The sequence below is a fragment of the Callithrix jacchus genome, chromosome 9 (assembly GCF_049354715.1).
Source record: "Callithrix jacchus isolate 240 chromosome 9, calJac240_pri, whole genome shotgun sequence".
Classification (NCBI taxonomy): Eukaryota; Metazoa; Chordata; class Mammalia; order Primates; family Cebidae; genus Callithrix; species Callithrix jacchus.
In genome coordinates this window covers 88,855,887-88,864,350 of record NC_133510.1, presented here as the reverse complement: position 1 = coordinate 88,864,350, position 8,464 = coordinate 88,855,887, and the positions used below count along the sequence as shown (strand labels likewise).

The following is an 8,464-nucleotide window of genomic DNA, read 5'->3' as shown; positions in this document are numbered from 1 at the left end:
TCTTTTGCTTTAGTCTTACAGACTCCACTCATTTCCAAAATTACTCAGTTCAGCGTCTATCCCCGAACCCCCTTCAGTGAGGTTATTTCATTCATTTTAATATAGCTAGGTTGTTTTCTCATATTCTGCATTCTATTCAGCCTTCTAAATTATTTCTGTAATTTGCACACATGAAGGGTCACTCTTCATCCTCTAAATTTCCATGAGTTTAGGCAAATGCATGGTATCATATATTTGTGTTCAGTATGCCATTATTATTTTTGTTTAACAAAGATGTATATGGTATTTACTATGTGATAGACACTAGTCATTTTATTTCTATAGCAACCTTATTAGATAGGTACCCTTTATCACATAATTTCTGCTTCAGGTACAAAAATTAAAGCATAGAGAGGTTAAATAGCTTCCTTAAGATAAAAAAGCTAGCATGGGTCGCTCTGGGTTGAAAACCCAGGGCATTTGTGCTCCTAACCATTGTATTGCCCTACCTCCCTGGAGTCATGATTATTTCCTCTCCTAAATTTGATCTCATGGTTTTCTTCCCTTCTTTTTTTCCCTCCTGGAAAAATGTTCCTTTTGCCACCGAATTTAACTCTTACCTACTACAACTCTTTATTAGCCTTCTCAATTATTATTGATTTCAGAAATTTTAGGAGTGAAGACAGATAGGAGCACTATGCTGAAGTCACCCGACAAAAGCTGACAGTTACTCTGAAGCTACTAGCATGCTGTTCGTGTAAGTGGATGCAGCTGACTGGCCTTTTCTGCTTTGGAATCAAAGGTGATTAAGTATCAAACTTGAAATCTAAAGGAAAGGCAATTTTAAAAGTTAATTCAGCCTTTCAGTCTTTTGCAAATGGTGTTCCTTTCCCTGTCATTCTCAGAAAAAAAAGAAAAGAAAAGAAAAGAAAAAGAAAGACTCAAAGGCAGCCTATCTATTTTTGAAAGGCTAGGAGCTGCTGAAAAGTGGATCATATTTTGGAGAATTGGATTCTAATCACCTCTGTGTATTTTTGGGAAAAGAGGGTGCCTATGTTGGAAATATTCATAAAAGCTTTCAAGGAGTTACAAGATCTGGATAAGAAGCTTTCCTTATTCTCTTCTCAATGGATTTAGAGTAAAAATACAAGTGAAAAGAGTTGGCAAATTTATCCAAGCAAATATCACATGGGTATTAAGAAAGAAGGTCATCCAATTAACTCGTTACTTCTTACATATTCTGGAGTACTAATCAAAATCAGTTGCAATCAGAAATCTGGGCTCAGAGAAAGCAGGCAATCCAAGTTTGAAATTCATTTGGTTTTTAAAATCTCAAAGGCATAATTTACATGTGATGGCTATCATACAATTAAATATTGACATGCGATATTTCTTGGAATTTGAAGACATTTTGCTTTTCTTTGTACTCCCTATCCATTTCCCTGTTTCATTCCTGTGTACATGTATGGTGGTATCAGAATTGTTAACCAATACCAAACTCGATCAGATACAGCACAGTGCTTATGTACAGTTCCTTTTGCTTTACTCTTACAGACCCCACTCATTTTCAGAATTACTCAGTTCAGCATCCTTCCTCCATCCCCTTCAGTGAGATTGTTTCATACCTTTGTAATACAGAAGAAGGTTGTGAAAATTATGCTGCCAATTCCTGGATATTTTCCTGAAACTTTAGAAAAAAGTTCTACTGGATAAAAAGGTGAAGGGAATTGTTGTTATTGAGTATTTATTAGGTACTCAACACTTTTATGAATTTTTCATTTAAACCTCACAACAACCTCATCATATAGATCTTGTAGACCAGGTAAGGAACTTATTGTTATCTTTAATGTAAAAGGAAGCTATTAGACGTGAAAAGCATGAGACTATGGGAGATATTCAGTCTCTTTCTCATATCAGCAGGTGGTAGAGTTAGGAATGGAACTCAGTTTTAAGTTTTTTATCTTCATATTCTTTTATTTCACATCTGTCATTAACCTCTGAGGTCCTGCCCCAGGTCTCACCGGACCCTCCCATTGGCAAGCTGGTTGGAAAGCGGTATAAGTAGTGAGAAGGCAGTTATATGGAAGAACAGTAAGGGAGAGAAGAGGAGGGTACAAGGTAATGAAGTCTAAGCAGGGCACTGGCAGGCCAGGGAAGACTTGAAGAGCAGCCCACATATGGTTTGGTTGACTTAAGGTCTCAAGTGTGATTCCAAGTTGCTCTTTTAAATCCAGTTCATGGGAAGTTTCCAACAGCCCAGTAGGAGGTACCTCCCTCCCACTGGAGGAACCATGCTAACCAGAGAGCTGAGGTGTTCCAGACTTTATTCAGCATGGCAATATTTCCTGTCTTTGGCCTATTTTCCTTGGTCCAAGATCCTGAAAGGTCTTGGCTTCTCTGCCACAGGGACCTGGGATCATCAGGCAATAATCCTCCCATTTATTGCCCCTATTCACATTCCTGACCTGTGACTATTTGCAGACCTTGGGACCAGCTTTCCAAAACCCAACATAAGCTGCTTTAATTTTATCATTGTCCTATAATTTCATGGAAATGACTGCTGCAAAGCCAACAAATGACTAATAAAATCCCTCAGCCCACTCATTTTTAATGTCATTCTGGAACTCCAGAACAGAGACCATCTGGTCACAGTGCTTACTTTAATATAAAAGAGGAGCTGAATTGAAAATCACATTTCTGAGAACATTGGAACAAGTCATCTGCTTGTAAACCCAAAGCATAGCACAAGTCATGTTTCCTTGAGCAATGATAAAATACTCCAGGTGCTACATATTCAGCTTTGCCTACACACACACACACACACACACACACACACACACAGAGCAGACAAACATCAGTCAACTTTCCACTATTAATAACTGTTTCATTCATTGAGTAGTATCCTTGTGCCAGGCAATATAAAAAACACCCAGATTATTTTTCAAGAGTACTATTAGTATACTCATTTTATAGGTGAAATAAATAGAAGTTAAGTAAACTTGCACCAAGTCACACAGCTAGTAAATAACAGGCCAGGCTTAGGACTGAGGTCCATCAGTTTAGTTTCTACACATGTTCCCTGATCAACAGATTTATTTGACTGTGTGTGTGTGTGTATGTGTGTGTAAAAGCTACCCCAAGCTATAACTAACTTTTCAACTAGATAAAATAAGTTGTTTTTAATTTTCAATTTTTAAAAATTGTGGAATAATTTTATTTATTTATCTTTATTTCCACAGCCTATTGGGGAACAGGTAGTGTTTGGTTACATGAGTCCATTCTTTAGTGGTGATTTGTGAGAGCAGTATCCACTGTATCATATTTGCAGTTTTTTTTTCTCACCCTCTTCCCACCCTTTCCTCCAGAGTCCCCAAAGTCCATTTTGTCATTCTTATGCTTTTGCATCCTCATAGCTTACCTCCCACTTATGAGTGAGAAGATAATGATGTTTGGTTTTCCATTCCTGAGTTACTTCACTTAGAGTAGTAGTCTCTAATCACATCCAAGTTGCTGCAAATGCCATTAATTCATTTCTTTTTACAGTTGAGTTGTATTTCATTGTGTATATATATATATATATATATATATATATATATATATATATATATATATACACCAATTTCTTTATCCACTTGTTGATTGATGGGCATTTGGGTTGGTTCCACTTTTTTGTAATTGTGAATTGTGCTGCTATAAACATGTGTGTACAAGTATCTTCTGTATAATGACTTCTTTTCTTCTGGGTAGATACCCAGTGGTGGGATTGCTGGATCAAATGGTAGTTCTACTTTTAGTTCTTTAAGGATTCTCACACTGTTTTTCATAGTGACTGTACTAGTTTACATTCCCACCAACAGTATAGAAGTGTTCCCTGTTCACTGCATCCATGCCAACATCTATTTTTTAAAAAAATTTTTGATTATGGCCATTCTTGCAGGAGTAAGGTGATGTCGCATTATGGTTTTGAGTTGCATTTCCCTGGTCATTAGTGATGTTGACCATTTTTTCATATGTTTGTTGGTCATTTGTACGTCTTCTTTTGAGAATTGTCTATTCATGTCCTTAGACCACTTTGTGATGGGATTGTTTGTTTTTCGCTTGTTGATTTGAGTTCATTTTAGATTCTGGGGATATTGGTCCTTTTTTCAGATGTATAGATTGTGAAGATTTTTTTCGACTCTGTGGGTTGTCTGTTTACTCCGCTGACTGTTCATTTTGCCATGCAAAAGCTCTTTAGTTTAATTAAGTCCCAGCTATTTATCTTTGTTTTTATTGCATTTGTTTTTGGTTTCTTGGTTATGAACTCCTTGCCTAAGCCAATGTCTACAAGGGTTTTTCCAATGTTATCTTCTAGGATTTTTATAGTTTCAGGTCTTAGATTTAAGTCCATAATCCATCTTGAGTTGATTTTTGCATAAGGTGAGAGATGAGGTTCCCATTCCATTCTCCTACATGTGGCTAGCCAATTAATTATTCCAGCACCATTTGTTGAAAAGGGTGTCCTTTCCTCACTTAACATTTTTGTTGCTTTGTTGAAAATCAGTTGGCTATAGGTATTTGGGTTTATTTCTGGGTTCTCTATTCTGTTCCATTGGTCTATGTGCCTATTTTTATAATAGTACCATGCTGTTTTGGTGACTATGGCTTTATATTATAGTTGGGTAATGTGATGCCTCTAAATTTGATCTTTTTGCTTAGTCTTGCTTTGGCTATGGGGGCTCTTTTTTGATTCCATATGAATTTTAGAATTGTTTTTTCTAATTGTGTGAAGTATTTGTAGATTACTTTTGGCAATATGGTCATTTTCACAGTATTGATTCCACCCATCCTTGAGCATGGGATGTGTTCCCATTTGTTTGTGACTTCTGTGATTTCTTTCAGCAGTGTTTTGTTGTTTTCCTTGTAGTGGTCTTTTACCTCCTTGGTTAGATATATTCCGAAGTATTTAATTTTTTTGCAGCTATTGTAAAGGGGGTTGAGTTGTTAATTGATTCTCAGCTTGGTCGCTGTTGGTGTATAGAAGAGCAACTGATTTGTGTACATTAATTTTGTATCCAGAAACTTTCCTAAATTCTTGCATTGTTCTAGGAGCTTTCTGAAAGAGTCTGTAAGGTTTTCTAGGTAAAAGACCATATCAACAGCAACCAGTGACAGTTTGACTTCCTCTTTATTGATTTGGATGCCTTTTATATCCTTTTCTTGTCTGACTGCTCTGGCTAAGACTTCCAATACTATGTTGAAGAGGAGTGGTGAGAGTGGGCATTCTTGTCTTGTGCCAGTTCTCAGAGGAAATACTTTCAACTTTTCCCCATTCACTATGATGTTTGCTGTGGATTTGTCATAGAAGGCTTTTATTATATTGAGGTAAGTCCCTTGTATGCCAATTTTGCTGAGAGGTTTAATCATAAAGGGATGCTGGATTTTGTAGAATGCTTTTTCTGCATCTATTGAGATGATCATGTGATTTTTGTTTTTAATTATTTTATGTGGTGTGTCATTTTTGTTGACTTGTGTATGTTAAACCATTCTTGCCAGGTATGAAACCCTCTTAATCATGGTGGATTATCTTTTTGATATGTTGTTGTATTTAGTTAGCTAGTATTCTGTCAAGGATTTAAGCATCTATGTTCATCAGAGATATTGGTCTGTAGTTTTCTTTCTTGGCTATGTCCATTCCTGGTTTTGATATTAGGGTGATGCTTCATAGAATGATTTAGGGAGAGTTTCCTCTTTCTCCATCTTCTGCAATAATGTCAATAGGATTGATAATAATTCTTCTTTGAATGTTTGGTAGAATTTTGCTCTGAATCTATCTGGTCCTGGACTTTTTTTTTGTTGGTAATTTTTAAATTACCATTTCAATCTTTCTGCTTGTTATTAGTCTGGTCAGGGTATCAAATTCTTTCTGATATAAGCTAGAAGAGTTGTATTTTTCCAGCAATTTATCCATATCTTCTAGGCTTTCTAGTTATGCACATAAAGCTGTGCATAATAGCCTTGAATGATCTTTTGTATTTCTGTGGTGTCAGATGATATAAAACCCATTTCATTTCTTAGTGAGATTATTTGGATTTTCTCTCTTCTTTTCTTGCTTAATGTTGCTAATGGTCTACCAATTTTATTTGTATTTTCAAAGAATGAGCTTTTTGTTTCATTTATCTTTTGTATTTTTTTGTATGTTTGTTTCCATTTCATTTAGTTCTGCTCTGCTCTTTCCTTTCTTCTGCTGGGTTTGGGTTTGTTCTTGTTTTTCTAGTTCGTTGAGGTATAACTAGATTTTTCATTTGTGTTCTTTCAGACTTTTTGATGTAGGCATTTAGGGCTATGATGTAGGCATTTAGGGCTATGATGTAGGCATTTAGGGCTATGATGTAGGCATTTAGGGCTATGATGTAGGCATTTAGGGCTATGATGTAGGCATTTAGGGCTATGATGTAGGCATTTAGGGCTATGATGTAGGCATTTAGGGCTATGATGTAGGCATTTAGGGCTATGATGTAGGCATTTAGGGCTATGATGTAGGCATTTAGGGCTATGATGTAGGCATTTAGGGCTATGATGTAGGCATTTAGGGCTATGATGTAGGCATTTAGGGCTATGATGTAGGCATTTAGGGCTATGATGTAGGCATTTAGGGCTATGATGTAGGCATTTACGGCTACTTTCCTCCTAGCACCACCTTTGTTGTGTCCCAGAGGTTTTGACAGGTTGTGTCGCTATTGTTCAGTTTGAAGAATTTTTAAATCTCCATCTTGATTTCATTTTTGAGCCAATGATCATTTAGGAGCAGGTTATTTAACTTCCATATATTTGCATGCTTTTGAAGAATCCTTTTAGAGTTGATTTCCAGTTTTATTTACTGTGGTCTGAGAGAGGGCTTGGTATAATTTCAGTTTTCTTAAATGTATTGAGGCTTGTTTTCCGGCCTATCATATGGTCTATCTTGGAGAAAGTTCCATGCACTGTTGAATAGACTGTATATTCTGCCGTTGTTGGATGGAATGTTCTGCATATATCTGTTAAGTCCATTTGTTCCAGAGTATAATTTAAATCCATTGTTTCTTTGTTGACTTTTTGTCTTGATGACCTGTCAAGTGCTCAGGGGAGTACTGAAGTCCCTGACTATTATTATGTTGCTCTCTATCTCATTTCTTAGGTCTGTTAGTAATTGTTTTATAAATTTGGAAGCTCCAGTGTTAGGTGCATATATGTTTAGGACTGTGATCTTTTCCTGTTGGACAAGGCCTTTTATCATTATATAAAGTCCCTCTTTGTCTTTTTTGGGGGGTGAGCAGAGGTCCATTTATTGACCTTGAGAGGGGTCTCCTTGCTCTGTGCGGGAGGCCAGTAGGGCACCCTGGGACCTATGTTCCCTCCTTGCTTGGATTTAGGTGGCTCAGAGCACTGAGGGGTTGGCCTTGGCTCCTCAGCAAGTTAGTGATAAGCAAGATGGAGCTGGGGACTCCCGCCCTGGCCCATAGTGTCTCTATGACCCCAGGTCCTAAGCAGTCAGTGGTGGGGCCCAGGTCTTGAGACCCAGCTCTGAAAAAAAGCAGTGCTGCAGGGAGCCTGGGCTGGAGGTCCTGGGCCCAGAGAACAGAGAGTTTAAGAAGGGATTCCCACAGGGACTTCCCGGTGCCAGTGTCCACTGACAGGGAATCCCACAACTCTGCCCTGCCACATCCTTCCCCTGATTTCATGGCTGAAAAGAGACACCAGAATTCCTGCAACTCAGTGATGCATCTGTCCAGAACCGAGGAGCCAGTGACACATAGGGACAGAGGGGAGGGCTGTAGGAGAGGAGACAGGAAAGGCCCTCATAGCAGGACCCAGAGGAAGATCGACCCCAGGCTGAGCAGGAGCTCCACGCACAGGGCCCAGGGGCTAATGGCCACCAGGACCACTGCATTGCAGAGGAAGACCTCTGCAAGGAAGACCTTGCAGCAGAAGATCTTGGAGTTCATGAAGATGCTTAGAAATTTCCATGTCTGGAATCCTCTGTCATTCTTTGGGCAGGAGGGGAGTCAGAGCTTGTTCTCCTTTCTCACTTTATTGCAAAAGACATTCACTTTCTGGAGATACAGACCCTGCCTGGGAAGGGGCACAAGGTCACGCTGCAGGAGTCCCCTTCCAAGAGTGCCCAGCACTTGTAGCAGCACAGACCCTGAGCTCTCTCCATGCTCAGAACAACCACCAGCAGGGACAAAGTCTTCATGGCATGGAGACTGCTCATTCTAGGGTGCTGATGCACAGACAAACCCCTGCTGCGAATGGGAGCAGCCCTCAGCCACCTCACCCTCCTGCGGCTCACATGAGTCCTACACAGCAACAAAGCCAGAACATCTGGTTCTCCATCCCCCACCCCCCCCGTCCTCAACATGGCCACCCAAAGGAGAACTCTGTCTGCATCACACCCCCAACCCAGTCCCCATTCCTCCCTCCCATCCTTGCCCTTCAATTCTTACCCAGAGTCCCATGCCTGCCC

At 39.2% G+C, this 8,464-nt stretch overlaps 1 pseudogene; it reads right to left on the bottom strand.

Moving 5' to 3' along the window:
• Window positions 1–7,796: 7,796 nt before the first annotated feature.
• LOC128928693 (lymphocyte antigen 6S pseudogene) lies at window positions 7,797–8,212 on the bottom strand (annotated as a pseudogene).
• Window positions 8,213–8,464: the final 252 nt, after the last annotated feature.